This window comes from Amblyraja radiata, chromosome 9 (genome assembly GCF_010909765.2).
Source record: "Amblyraja radiata isolate CabotCenter1 chromosome 9, sAmbRad1.1.pri, whole genome shotgun sequence".
Lineage (NCBI taxonomy): Eukaryota > Metazoa > Chordata > Chondrichthyes > Rajiformes > Rajidae > Amblyraja > Amblyraja radiata.
In genome coordinates, this window is record NC_045964.1 from 41,336,441 (window position 1) to 41,351,288 (window position 14,848).

The 14,848-nt window shown below is 42.4% G+C and overlaps 1 long non-coding RNA gene across 1 annotated transcript; it reads left to right on the top strand.

The window, feature by feature from the left end:
- Positions 1–586: 586 nt before the first annotated feature.
- On the top strand, positions 587–13,250 carry LOC116977335. The gene is made up of 3 exons (XR_004413190.1): positions 587–596; positions 6,567–6,591; positions 13,211–13,250. It is a non-coding gene; the product is annotated as an uncharacterized LOC116977335 (long non-coding RNA).
- Positions 13,251–14,848: the final 1,598 nt, after the last annotated feature.

Consider the following 14,848-nt stretch of genomic DNA (forward strand, 5'->3'; position numbering starts at 1 on the left):
TTTTCTCTCTGGAGAAAGGGCGGGGAGCCCACAAACAGCTCGTAGAGCTGCTCATGGATGATGGCTCCTCTGTAACAGATCCAGGGAGGATCAGTGCTTTAGTCCAGTCCTTTTATGGGTCCCTGTTCTCCGCAGATGGATTCAGCAGGGAGGCTCAGCGGGTCCTGTGGGAGGGTCTACCGACTGTAGATAGGGAGGTGTCTGATCTTCTTGATGACCCCTTATCATTGGAGGAGTTGACTCGTGCCCTGCACCAGCTCAGGAGGGGTAAGTCCCCCGGGCTGGATGGGTTGACGGTAAAATTTGTTAGAGCCTTCTGGAATTTCCTGGGGGGTGATTACATGAACATTCTGGGGGAGAGCCTGGCGACTGGGGAGATGCCCCTCTCATGGCATAGGGCAGTTGTCGTCTTGCTGCCCAAGAAGGGCGAACTCCGCATGTTGAAGAACTGGCGTCTGATCTCTCTCCTCTGTACAGATTTCAACGTTTTTGCAAACTCAATGGCAAATCGCCTGGGCTCCGTGCTATCTCAACTGATTCATCCTGACCAGTCCTATTCAGTCCCTGGCTGGTCCATTCAGGATAACATCCACCTGGTTAGGGACCTGATTCATCTATCTCAGGATACTGGTCAGTCAGCTGCCTTTCTGTCTCTTGATCAGCAGAAGGCTTTTGACAGGTTAGAGCATGACTACCTCTTCGGGACGTTGTAAGCGTTTGGATTTGGACCGCATTTTGTAGCCCGGGTCCGGCTTTTGTACGCTGCAGTGGAATGTCATTGTGAAGGTTAATGGTGTGTTGTTGGCTCCCATTTATTTTGGGAGGGGGGTTCATCAGGGGTGCTCCATGTCGGGTCAGTTGTACTCGATCTGTGTGCAGCCATTCCTGCGTCTTCTTCGGAGGAGGTTGACAGGCCTGGCTCTACCAGGTCCGGGGGTGGAGGTGGTTCTTTCGGCTTATACCGATGATGTACTCCTTACGTTCACTGACCCTGGTGACCTGCGGAGGATGCGTGACTGCCAGAAGATTTTCTCGGCTGCATCATCTGCCAGGATTAATTGGAGCAAGTGCTTTGGACTTTTAGTGGGTCAGTGGCAGGTAGACTCCGTGCCGGAGGAGCTGACATTGTTTGCGTGAAGCAACACGCACCTCCTCTATCTGGGGGTGTACCTGAGTTCCACTGAGGATGCTTGGCCGGCGAACTGGCTGGAGATGAAAGTCGTCGCCCGTCTGGGGCGCTGGTCAGGCCTGCATGGAGTTCTTTCTTTTCAGAGGAGGGTGCTGGTCATAAACCAGCTGGTGGCCTCCATGTTGTGGTACCGGCTGGCTACTCTTGTCCCGCCTTCTATCTTTGCAACTGTTTTCCAGAAGAAGTTGGTGGATTTATTTTGGGGAAATAGGAAGCACTGGGTTTCCGCAGTGGTCCTGAGTCTCCCGTTAGAGGAGGGCGGCCAGTCCTTGGTATGCGTGCATACCCAGGTGATGGCTCTCCATCTCAGGATTCTGCGGAGGTATATGTACGTGGAGAACCTCCGCAGATGGCCACGTATTTTTTCCGTCAGGGTCGTAACCTAAGGGGGGTTTCGCGGCTCCCAGTGGCGGGCATCAGTCGACCCGCCTTACAGGGTTTGCCTAGTTTCTATTGTGCTGTGCTAAGGGTGAGGAATTTGGTTGTTTTCAGCCAGCGTGTTGCTCCACAGGGGGAGGGGGGTGTTGTGGCTGCGGGAGTGGCCGGTCCTCACCCTGTCATGGCGGGTGTCGAGGAGAGGCGTGTGCTTAGAGTGGTTCTGACTCAGCTTACCTCCGCTTCGTCGGATTTGCTCATCGGGCCTAGGCTCTGGGATATTTCTCCGGTGCCGGCTCCACACAACTTGAGCCGCCTTTCCGAGATGCCCAGCGTGCCATTTCGTGATGCGAAGAGACGCATACTGCACAGAATACTCCTGCACATTCTGCACCTCCTTGCCTTCATCTTCCATCCGGACACACCTTGGCGGTCTGTGTTACCAACTGAAGGCAGGGGCGGTCCCCAGTGGGGGTCTCTCTACAAGGGAGTCGTCCCCCTTTATGTTGGGGACCTGCGGTGCAGAGTGTTGCACAGAGCGGTGGCATGTAATAAACTTTTGAGTCAGTTCACGGGCTCGCCGGCCGCCTGTATTTTCTGCAGTGAGGAAGAGACCGTGTTCCATGCGTATATGGAGTGTAAGAGGCTATTGCCCCTGTACCAATATCTGAAGGGGTTGTTCCTAAAGTTTTGGTTGCATTTTAGTCCCACGATTCTAGTGTTTGAACACAAGGCAGGGAGTGGGGAGAGCTGATCGGGGGGGGGGGGGGGTGGGAACTCCCTGTCGGTTTGCTCCTGTGCCTGGCCAAGATGGTCCAGGCAGCGGGCGGTTGATGGTCATGCCAGAGTCGGCTGCCTGCCCCTCTTCCGAGCCTATGTCCGTGCACGCGTGTCCTTGGAGAGGGAACACGCGGTGTCTACGGGGACTCTGGAGGCCTTCCATGGGTGCTGGTCACCGCGTGGGGTTGAGAGTATTGTAAATAATGAAGATAGCATTGTACTATAATGATTACTTGATGTATTGTAACCTCTGAATGTGTTTTTGATGTGATGTATTATGCGTTTGTGCTGAATAAAGTCTTTGAAGAAGAAAAAGAGTAACTAAGGAAACAAGAAAATGAGAGAGTGACAGAGGGAACATGAAAATGATAGTGATATAGAGAGAAAGTGATAGAGCGAAGGAAGGATAAAGTGATAGTGAATATTAAAACATATAAAATATAAAAGAATAAAGCTTTTAAAATTTAATTTAATTTAATATTAAAAATAAAGCTCTCAGAAAGAGTTCTTCAGTTCTACAAATAAATAAAACTTGTGTTAAGAAAATGTGTATGAATGAAGAGAAGCTGCTTGGAGTAGTCATTTCAGAGACTTGCAAGATGGTGCCAGAACATGGAGACTCTCTACGTATTGTTCCAGAAGAGGACCTACTGTACTCATGGATAGTTTGCAGAACAAGCTTTTCACTATGTATGGTATAGAGCAGATTCACACAGAACAGAAACAGGCCCTTTGACTAAACTCATCCTAGCTGACCAAGATGCCCCATCTAAGTTAATCCCACTTGTCCACATCGTACCATATCCCCCTAAAACCTTCCATCCATGTGTTGCCCATGTGTCTTATAAATATATTTTACATGTAACAAAAAAATAAAATAAACCAAAACAACCAAAGAAGTTTCTGAAGTTTTTATTTACCCACCTGAAAAGAACACCATTGCAAAAGTGTAATTCCCTTGAAACCGTCTTCTCTGCGAAAATTTTATTGAAGTGAACCAATTGTATCTACTGGAAATTGCATTTGTCCACCTAGAATATAATTCAGACATTATTACTCAGACACCAGGCTGCGGAGGGAAGATGAGATGAAACATCTTTGTTCAGGCCCTGTGGGGAGAGGTAGTACAAAATATAGACTAAGATTGAAGAGGAATCTACACTTATAATTTTCCACGACAAACAAAGTTTTACAGAACACTCAGCTGCAACCTGCTGCAAGAGGTCCAAAAAATAACCAGATGCTGAGAATCTGCTATAAGTTCCTGATATATAATCACCCTATTAACTGGTTCCTGCGACTACAGGATAAGTCAGAAGGCTCAAGGGACAGCAGATGATGGAATCTGGAGCCAAAAAAAGAGGAGAGCTTCTGGAGGAATTCAGGCAGCATCTGTGGAGGCAGATGGACAGTCAACATCTTGGGTAAAGAGTAGAGGGAAAAGGAGCCATAATAGAAAGATAGGGGGAGAGAGTGGAGCAAGAGTTAGCAAACACTAGGTGGACAGAAGTGGGAAAGAGTTGATTGGTAAATAAGGTGGGGGAGGGAAAGGAGGTGACGGAGGCTGGGAGGTGATAAGCGGAGAGAAAAAATCTGTCAGGGAAGTAAGGTGAACAGTGGAACCAAATAAAGAGGGAGAAGAACAGATGGGATAGAGAATGACAGGGTGACAGATTGTGAAGAATAAAGTTGAGTGATAGAGAAAAGATAACAGAATGGGGGAATGAGAAATTGATAGTGATAGAGAAAGAATGAGAGAACGTGGAAGTAATAGAGTGATACAGAGAGCGAGGGTGACTGAGAGAATGAGAGTGATAGTGATCAAGAGTAAAAGAGCGAGAGAAAGTAGATTGAGGGAATGATAAAGTGATAGAGGGATAGTGAGTGAGAGTGGAGGGGTGAGTGTGGGAGGGTAGAGAGTGCATCCAGCAGGTCTGGACTGTAGGTGATTGGCAGATGGGGTAAGTAAGGGAAAGGAAAGGAGATGAGGAATATCGTGGGAAGAAGGACAATGTTGTTGGGGGGACTAGCTTAGATAGGAAGAAAGAGAAATGGACAGTGGGCGTGAGGGTTACATGAAACTGGAGATACATTGGTTGTTGACTACCCAAGCAGAGTATGAGGTGCATTCTCTCTAGTTTGTGCTGCCAGTCGAGGAAGCCGAGAACAGGCAGGTCAATGTGGGAATGGGAAATAAAATTGATGACAACCAAGAGATCCAGATGATCGCAGTGGACAGGATGCAGATGCTCGGCAAAGTACTTGCCTAGACTGTGTCTCGGTAAAGTAAAGGAAGCCACATTGAGAACACCAAATACAATAAATGAGGTTGGAGGAGGAGCAGGTGAATCTCTGCCACGCCTGGAATGAATGGTTGTTAAGGTCCCTGGATGGAGATGAGGCTAGAGGTGTAAGGGCACATGTTACACCTTATCCGGTTGTAGGGAAAAGTGCCTGGGAAGGGGAAGGGATGAGGATGGAGAAGGATGAGTGAACCAGTTGAGTCACAAAGAGAGGGCCCTTTTTGGAAAGCAGAAAGGCTGGGCATCAGATGTGACTGGTGGTGGGATCATTTTGTAGTGTAATTCACACAAATAACTTCATATGGTCTAGGAGTAGAATTATGCCATTCAGCCCTTCAAATCTACCCCACTATTCAATCATGGCTGATCTATCTTTCCCTCTCAACCCCATTTTCTTGCCTTCTCACCATAGCCCCTGACACCCTTACTAATCAAGAATCTGTCAATCTCCGTCTTAAAAATATCCATTGACTTGGATTCCACAGCCTTCTATGGCAATGCATTCCACAGATTCACCACCCCCTGACTAAATAAATTCCTCCTCATCTATTTTCTGTTAGGTTTTGCACCGATTTACCTAATGAACAACTTTCCTTAATGGACACAACTCCAATGAAATTGTCTTGTCTCTGTCATCTCTCAGGATAAAACCATGGAAAATATGATGCCGTTTATGAACTCTGTAGCCTGTGAGATTTCCAAACAAACCGAAGAAGTTCACTCATCACTGAATAGACCTGAATAGACTTTAACTGCTCCTCATTCTATGTGTAAAATACCACAGCCCCATTTATTTAACACATCTAATTGGCAATTGCTTTCAAAAACCTCAGTGATATACAATGACAATCATTCTTAAAGTCAACCAATCCAGATTGTTTTTTCAGGATATTCTATCTTCATTGTTTGCTTGCATATCGTAAGCAAATAATCATCTTACAAAATATCTCCCTATTTGATTTGTGACAAAAGTACCATCAGTCTATTTCTCCTTGCGCAAAAAAAAGGCCAATCCTCCAGTAAATTAGTCTGACATTCATCTCCCGAATACATGTAAATTCACATAAGTAATGGCAATACATTTATTACACTGCAGGATTTAATACCGTCATGGGACCACAACTAATCTAAATCTACAAAGTTCAATTTTGATTTGGGATATAATAATAAATGAGAGACATTGATTTAACTGGCCAATATTTTTTAATCTTGATTTCCAAATGGAATTGCAAATTGGGAGACATGTATAATGGTCCATTCAATTCATACATGATTTCAAGTCGAGGACAGCAAACTGAGCAAGAGAGAATTAGAATTATCATAAATTACCTCGCACTCATTAAAATCATAAATTTACATTTATTTTTATATCTCCTTTTCTGCAAGTAATGAAAACATTTGTCCAAGATAATTCTGGATCATTAATTTGTCCCAAAATGTCAAGATCAAGGGAATGACCAGCTTCAAATAACCCACATCCCTCCCATTATTCTCAAATCCCAAGGATATGTTCATCAATTGTGAAGTACAGAACAATGTTCTAACGAAAATAAATCCAAGGGAGATGTTTATGAAAATGAAAGTACTATGGAATGTTGTAATTAGTTTTCATATTTTTAATCAGAAAGTAAACACTGCTGACTCTCACTCATTGCATGAAGCATACGTGATAAATGTGCAGCTGTGGAGATTTTACAGCTCACCAATTACTTTTTTTTAGCTTAGTTTAGTTTAGAGATACAATGCTGAAACAGGCCCTTCGGCCCACCAGATCCACGCCGACCCGCGACCCCCACACATTCACACTATCCTACACCCAATAGGGAGATTTTTTACATTTACCAAGCCAATGAACTTACAAACCTGTACATCTTTGGAGTGTGGGAGGAAACCGAAGATCTCGGAGAAAACCCATGCAGGTCACGGGGAGAACGTCCAAACTCCGTTTAGACAGCACCCGTAATCGGGTCGAACCCGGGTCTCCAGCGCTGCATTTGCTGGAAGGCAGCAACTCTACCGCTGCGCCCCCATGACCACAGATACTTCTAGCATCTGGGTAATCAAGAGATCGCAGCACAACATATCTTCCTCATTGAGACAGAGCACAAGGCTTTGTTAGATCCAACTCAGTCTATCACAAGTACAGACCACACCACCCTGACCATACTCTTGTCTCACTACTATCATCGACAAGAAGGGGCTTCAAAACCATGACCACCAGGTTCAAGAACAGTCTGAAGAAGGGTCACAAACTGAAATGTTGTCTATCCATGTCCTCTAGAGATGCTACATTGACCTGTTGAGTTATCACAGCATGTGCCTTTTTTTTGTAAACGAGCATCTGCAGATACTTGTGTGTACTATGATCTGCTATGGACTTTGGTACACTACGACATCGGTTTTACAAACTTATAATTGGATGAGAATGTAGAAGACAAGATTCGTAAGTTTGCAGATGACACAAAAGTGGGTGCTATCATAGATAGCGAAAATGGTTATCAAAAATTACAGCTAGAATTTGATCATTTGAGCAAATGGGCTGAGAAATAGTTAATGGAGTTTAATGCAGTTAACTGCGAGGTGTTGCGATTTGGAAAGTCAAACGACGGCAGGATCTTCACATTGAATGGCAGGGCCCTCTGGTACGTTGCAGAGCAGCACAATCCAGGTGTGCAGATACATAGATCCTTGAAAGTGGTGTCACAGGTAGATAGCATGGTTATTGAGCATAGATGTTAGGATTGTCGAGGCTGCATTTGGAGTATTGTGTTCAGTTTTCGTCACCCTGCTATAGGAAAGATGTCGGTAACCTGTAAAGAGGTCAAGGAACATTTACAAGGATCTGGCCAGGATTTAAGAGCCTGAGCTATAGGGAGAGGTTGGGCAGGCTAGTACTTTATTCTTTGGACCACAGGAAGATGAGGGGGGTCATCTTATAGAGGTATATAAGATCATGAGGGGAATGGATAGGGTAAATGCACAGAATATTTTACCCAGGGCAGGGTATGGGATCAAGAACCAGAGGTTATAAATTTAAAGTGAGAGAGGAAAGTTTAAATATGAACCTCATGGGCAACCTTTTCACACCGTGGGTATATGGAACGAGTTGCCAGAGGAGGTAGTTGAGGCAGGTGCTATAACAACTTTTCAAATACTTTTGGACATTTGAATGGATAGGAAAGGTTTAGAGGGATATAGACAGTTGGACTAATGTAGAAGGGATATTTTGGTTGTCATGGGTAAGTTGGCCCAGCAGGCCCTTGCTGTGTGACTCAATTACTCTATAGTTATTGAGTATACTGATTATTAATTTATTGAAGTAATGATTGTTGCTAATTTAGTTGTGAGCTTTTGTGTTAACAAGCTAGTTAAGCTGCAGCATGTGAGAATTTCATTAGTCAGTTGCCAGTACAAATAACAATTAAACACAATTGACCCTTGATTCATATCTTCTTTCTCTGTGCTTTCAAACTAAAAATGTCTATCCATGACTGGACATTGTTGCTAAGAGTTTAATGTTTCTGAAGTTGGTGTTCGCCATTTTCTGTTGTGATGAAATATCAACATTCTCTTCCTAACAACATTCTTGAATGAGGAAGATACTCTTTGATCACAAACACATATTCTGCACTATGCATCTTTCCCTTCACTCTCCTATACCTGAGTTTGGTTTGATTATATTTATGTGTAGTATCATCTGATTTGATTGCATAGCATGTGGAACAATGCTTTTTACTGTACCTTGGTACACATGACAATAACAAACCTGCCTATGCTTTCTGATTTCTGTATTGCCTCATTGGAAAATGAGAATGATTAAGTGTTATCAATTTTGACTGATCAGTCCAAGACTGGCAATTATCTCAAATATAGGGCAAATATACGCCTGCTGCAATGTTTATCAGTAATCTGTATCTGGAATGAGCTGCCTGAGGAAGATAGAGAGGCAGATACAATAATTAATTTCAAAAGAAAATTGAACAGATATATAGATGGGAAGTGTTTAGCGTGCTATGGGCCAAATTCAGGCAAATGAAACTAGCCCAGAATGCCAACTTGGTCAGCATGGATAAGGTGGGTTGAAAGGCCTGTTTCCATGCTGTATAGCTCTATGTCTATGAGGAAAGGAAAATAATACGTGGTCCTGATCTTAATCTTGAGAGACTGAGAATGTGTTGATGGGACAGGAGTTGTGTTGGAGATATAGCCAGTGCAATGTCAGCAGCTGCGAATGCAGCAATTTAATGCAGATATCCAGGTTGCATGTCTTCAATTTCTCAACTAGTGTGACGCCCACTCATATAACATGATGGGAAATCAGCTGCAAGACTCAACATGGCCATGTTGATTCAAAAGACTGCGGCTGCTGGACTCTTCAGCAAAAAAACAAAAACTGCTGGATGAACTCAATGCGTCAGGCAGCATCTCCGAATAGAAATGAACAGGCAGCGTTTTGGGTCTTGAATTTTTTCTTCAGACCCACCTACTTCCTGATAGAAGTATATAAAAATGTAAAATTATGAGCAACATAGATAGGGTAGGCAGTCTAAACCTTTCCCGCAGGATGGAAATATCAAATACTAGAGGTCATGGCTTTAAGGTGAGAGGGTCATAGTGTAAAGGAGATGTGAGGAGCAGGTTTTCTACGCAGAGGATGGTGGGTTCCTGGAACACCCTGTCAGAAGTGGTGGTGGAGTCAGATACGACAGTGGCATTTAAGAAACTTTTGGATAGGCACATAGATATGCAGGGAATGGAGAGGGATGGATAAGGGTTGGTCTTGGCATCATGATTGGCACAGGCCAAAGGGCATGCTCCTGTGCTGTACTGTTGAATTGAATTGAATTGAATACCTTTATTGTCATTCAGACCTTACGGTCTGAACGAAATGTTGTGCCTGCAGTCATACATACAATAAAAAACAACAATAAACACAAATTAACATCCACCACAGTGTATCCTCCAAGCACCTCCAAGCACCTCCAAGCACCTCCTCACCCATTGCTGTTCTATTAGCAATGTTACAAAATGTTGAGATTTAAAAAATCAAGTCTGTAATTTATCCCATCAGATAAAGCATAAAAATAAGTTTAATTTGACACCTAATTCACTTTCATATCTTCAGTATTAAAAATGTTATGGCCATTTTCATACTCGGAAATTAGCATCTTGTTCCCTATTACTTTTCCATTGACTTAACTCAAAAGCTGTGATCGAGGACAGTCAAAAGCCCATAACTTTCTTAAAAATTAAGAGAACTGAAAGATATTTTCAATTATTATAGGTTGAAGCATTCTGAAACAAAAATGAAACAATCTTACTTAGATGACTTGAAATTAAAGCATATAATTAGTTAGTTACCTAATTGTAGCTAATTACAAAATTCAATTACTAGATCTAAACATCTATCAATTTCTTAAGAATAGATTAACATTTTTCAATAGCCTAAGTGTCCAAATAACATTCACACAAGAATTCACAATATAACATAATTTTTAAATCTCGTTGTCATGGATTTATAGGCTAAATTGAAGGAATTTAATGTTTAATACCTCTAAATGAATGGCCATTTAAATAATCTTGTGAGTGGGTTTTTCTGGAAAGCGATCATATGGAACGTTGCAGTTGCGGTGAATTTAAACACCATATCGGCAGGAAAAATACTGCCAGTTCGTATGGGGAAAAAATCACCGTTTCGCAACGTAAAATGTGAATTAAAGGCACCTTAACAAGCACTTTTATACATAAAATAAACGGCTTTCCTTTACCTGTCCCGTATGTGAAATCCGTCCCCGTTGTCGGCGTTGACGGCTTTAGAAGCTGATTTAAAAATTACTCCAGCGCTGAACTTGTCGGGCGATTTAAAAAAAAAATACACAGAACGGCCGTCGGAACGATTCTTCAGCAAAAGTTTGCACGCCGAGAAAATATAATCCAGGACAAGGTAGGGAAAAAAAACGTTTTAACCCCGCCCCCCCCTCAAAGGCGCCAAAATCGCGCACACGGCCAGTGACAGAACTGCAGCGCCGCTGAAGGTAAGTATTGTAACATACCTAGTTCTATCTTCTATGTTCTGCTCACACCCACTCAGCTTTCAGCAGCAACCATCCCCACTTTCTCTCTCGCTTCCTCAGAACAAAACTAACAGATCAGTTCTGATAATTTCTCTACGTGAGTGGCTGCATCCTGTTACCATTTTAATGCTCCTCTACTTTACCCTTCAAGCAATAATCTGATGTTCACCATCAGAACGATCTATAAGATGCTCTGACTCAAAAACACAGCCAGTATCTTCAAACACACTGAGCACCCTGGCCATGCTCTCATTTCACTCCTATAATAGGAAAAGAGGTACAGGAGCCTGAAAACCCTGGCCACCATGTTCAAAAAGAGATTATTCCCAACAACCATTACCTCTTAAACACTACACAACACTAACCTCAACTATGAACAATGAACAGTCTTTGGTTGCACTAAGGACTGATTTTTTAAAACTAGTATTGCAGTTATTAATTTGTCAAATGTTTTCATAATATATATTGTTTATATACATTGTGTTTACCCCTTCTACGCTGCTGCAAGTAAGAATTTCATTGTTCCATTATTTTTTTGTTGGACACACCCTTGGAATTGAGGACTTTCTTTTGTGTCAGGCTTGTGGATTCTGAGGTGGTTGAAGACTCCACTGTTGGATTAATCGATTCCTTGGCCAGGAAGTGTTTGACAGGGTAGGTAGGTGGGTAACCTTGGATGTGCATTGTACCAATTATATGTTATATAGCCTTTCTGGAAGTTTAGAACATAAAAGAGTTCAGCACAGGGACAGACTCTTCAGCCCACAATATCCATGCTCGAGGGGAGGTGTTGGAGGCAGATATGATAGTGGTGTTTATGAGACTTTTAGATAGCCACATGGACATGCAGGGAAATGAAGGGGTATGGATAATATGCAGGTAGAGGAGATTAGTTTAACTTGGCATCATGTTTGGCACAGACAGGAGTAAATCTCCTCAATCTTTAAAGGAAGTGGAGGTGTTTCTGAGCTTGTTTGTGATTGCACCAAATTGCTGGGCCTACAAGTTATAGTATATATTCAATAAGTTTGCATTTGTGATGATGGCAAGTGTCAAACATAATTTTTGGAAAAACCTTATTTAACATTTCACAAAACATTTATATTTATATTAAGAAAAGCCTCATTAAGCATTCAGTGTATTTGATATACCACAGGTAGGGAAACAACACACAACCTGAAGGCGTGCGGGTTTGTGGGTTAATTGGCTATAAATTGAAGGTGCCTGGAGTGGATGAGAAAGTGGGATTACATAGACTTAGTGCAAACGGATGATCAATGGCTGGTGTAAACTCGTCTGCCAAAAGATCTGTTTCCATGTTATATCTGTGAACCAAACTAAAATCTCTAACTAAAGACTTCACACAATGGTTGACATTAAGTCATTCATCTTAAACACTCCGCATTTCCTAAAAATAGAACAAAGTCAGGTTTGTGGCAGCAGGATTCTGCTAAACAAACACTCCAACTAAACTTCCATGCTATTAAATTGCGTGTGTAAATCAATGGCACCTTAGGAATGGTAAAGTCAAACCACCTCCTCTTGAGAGCTCAATTATATCAGCAATCTCTCTCACATTGATGGCAAAACACCTCCAGCGGCATCTTTGTATTAGGTGACATTTGCCACTTTTGAACATTGCAGTCGGTCAACCTTGCCATCATGTCAGACTTCTCTCTTATCACATCCCCATAGAAAATGTCACATGCAGGCGCTAATGGTCTGACCTTTTGCTAAATCCGATTTTGGAAAAAACACTATTCAGCCTTCTGATATTTCTGGCCAAGCCAGTTACATAAGTTGCTATGAAAGAGAAAACAAAATTGTATACATTCATCATATTGAAATACTGTAGCCAAAGCCAGGTCGCAATTTGGAAGTGAGGTCAATATTAACACTCTCTTGTGTAGTCACGTGGAAAATATGCATCTATTCGAAAGGAAAGTTAGGGTTACTTTATCGTTCTATTCTACAGCAGAGATATAATATACTGTAATTGATTGAATGAATTGATTGAAAGATACAGCATGGAATCTGGCCTTTTAGCCCACTGGGTCCACATCGACCATTCATCAAAGAGAGACACAAAATGCTGGAATAACTAAGTGGGACAGGCAGCATCTCTGTATAGAAGGAACCAGTGAAGTTTTGGGTCGAAACCCTTCTTCATACTCTGACTTTCTTCTCGACCCGAAACGTCACGCATTCCTTCTATCCAGAGATACTGCCTGTCCCGCTGAGTTACTCCAACATTTTATGTCTATCTTCGGTGTAAACCAGCTTCAGCAGTTCCTTCCTACACATTTTGTCGACCAACATTTTCACACTAGTTCTATGATATCCCACTTTTTCATACACTCCCTATGCACTATGGACAATTCATAGAGGCCAATTATCCTACAAACCCACACATGTTTAGGATGTAGGAAGAAATCGGAGCACCCAGAGGAAACCCACACCATTGTAGGGAAGACGTGCAATCTTCACAGACACAGAACCCGAGGTGAGGATTAAACCCATGTTACTGGGGTTGTGAGGCAGCAGCTCTATCAGCTGCTCTGGCAGCTCTGCTGTGCCTCCCAAATATTTCAGCAAAAATCGTCAGTCTGATATTTTGTCGATTTCAGTGATTCATATCCATTTTCCAGCTCACTCCCTATAATCATTTAATCAGAAAAAAATCACTCAATACCTGTTTAAAACGTTTTTAGATTTTCCGCAGCAATATAGAACATTCAAACCACACTCTCAGTAGAGAATTTCTCCAACCTCTCTAATTATTTTCATGACAATCATGTTTGCATTCTCTCAATAGCTGTCTGGTTCATCAGTGGAATTAATCCATCACATTTTACCACAGAATAGACATTCATAATCTTGAGGGCATGAATTAGGTCATTTGTTAACCTTTGCAGCTCTGTAAACTTGTCCAGGATTCCTAACTCGCCCTCTCTAATTGTTGGCATCTGAGTGAAACCACATCACATCTTTCCAGTGTTATTCTGGTAACGAGACCCCTCATTATTGCCCACCATGGGGTCATTTTGACATTGAGCTGTTGAACACAAACACCAATTTGAGATATATTGATTGTCATACTTCACCCCTATTTTTTTTTTTAATTGACTTTTCTTTGTGACTGTTCCATTGTCACCTTGTATATATATTATTGATCAAAACAATCCGCTTCTTCAAATATGATCAAAGATTTTGTAAGTTTGTAGCAGCTGGTCTTGAATCTTTTATCTATTGGGATCCTCCAGGATGTCCCATTAATTGCAACACATATGGAGGATCCTAATACAAAACCTCAACTCTCCATTTACTCCACAGGGTTAGGGTTAGGGTTAGGTCATACAATTAGTCAGACAGCAGGGAAGCAGGCCCTTCAGCCTAACTTGTCCATGCTGACCAAGATGCCCTATCTAGGTTTGTCCCATTTGCTCACATTTGACCCATATCTCTCTATACATTTCCTATCCATGTATATGTCCCTATGTATTTTAAATGTTGTTCTAGTACCTGCCTCAATAATCTCATCTGGCAGCTCATTACATCAACCCACCATCATAGAGGTTGCCCCTCAGTTACCTATTAGATCTTCCCCTTCTCACCTTAAACCTATGTTCTCTGGTTCTTGATTCCACTACCCTGCATAAAAGACTCTGTTCACTCACCCTATCAATTCTCCTCATCTATATTACTAAAAGTCTGATCTTGACCACTTCCTGTTCTTCTGTATATTGATTTTAGAAAAAACGCAGACACTTACGGCTGTGATTTTTGGCCATCTTACTCAGCGTCCCCCTCCGCTACGCTGGACAAGAGGATTTTTCCCATCGATGAAAGATAAAAGAGTTATTAGTGTTTAGAAAATGTTGAGATTCTCTCTCCTGAAAGCCATGCCCCTTTCGGAGGGACTATAAAACCCGGAAGTGTTGAGTGCCTCAGTCAGTCTCTGCAAGATGGGGGAAGAGAGAGGGTCACGTCTCTCAGGCTGCTGTGAATAACACTGAACACATATCTACTAAACTGTGAGTGGTTTTACTGACCTGTCAGTGCCCTTAATGTGGTTTGAAAATATAGTTTGGAAATTCTAAAGCTGTGTTTGGTTTGGAAATGCTATA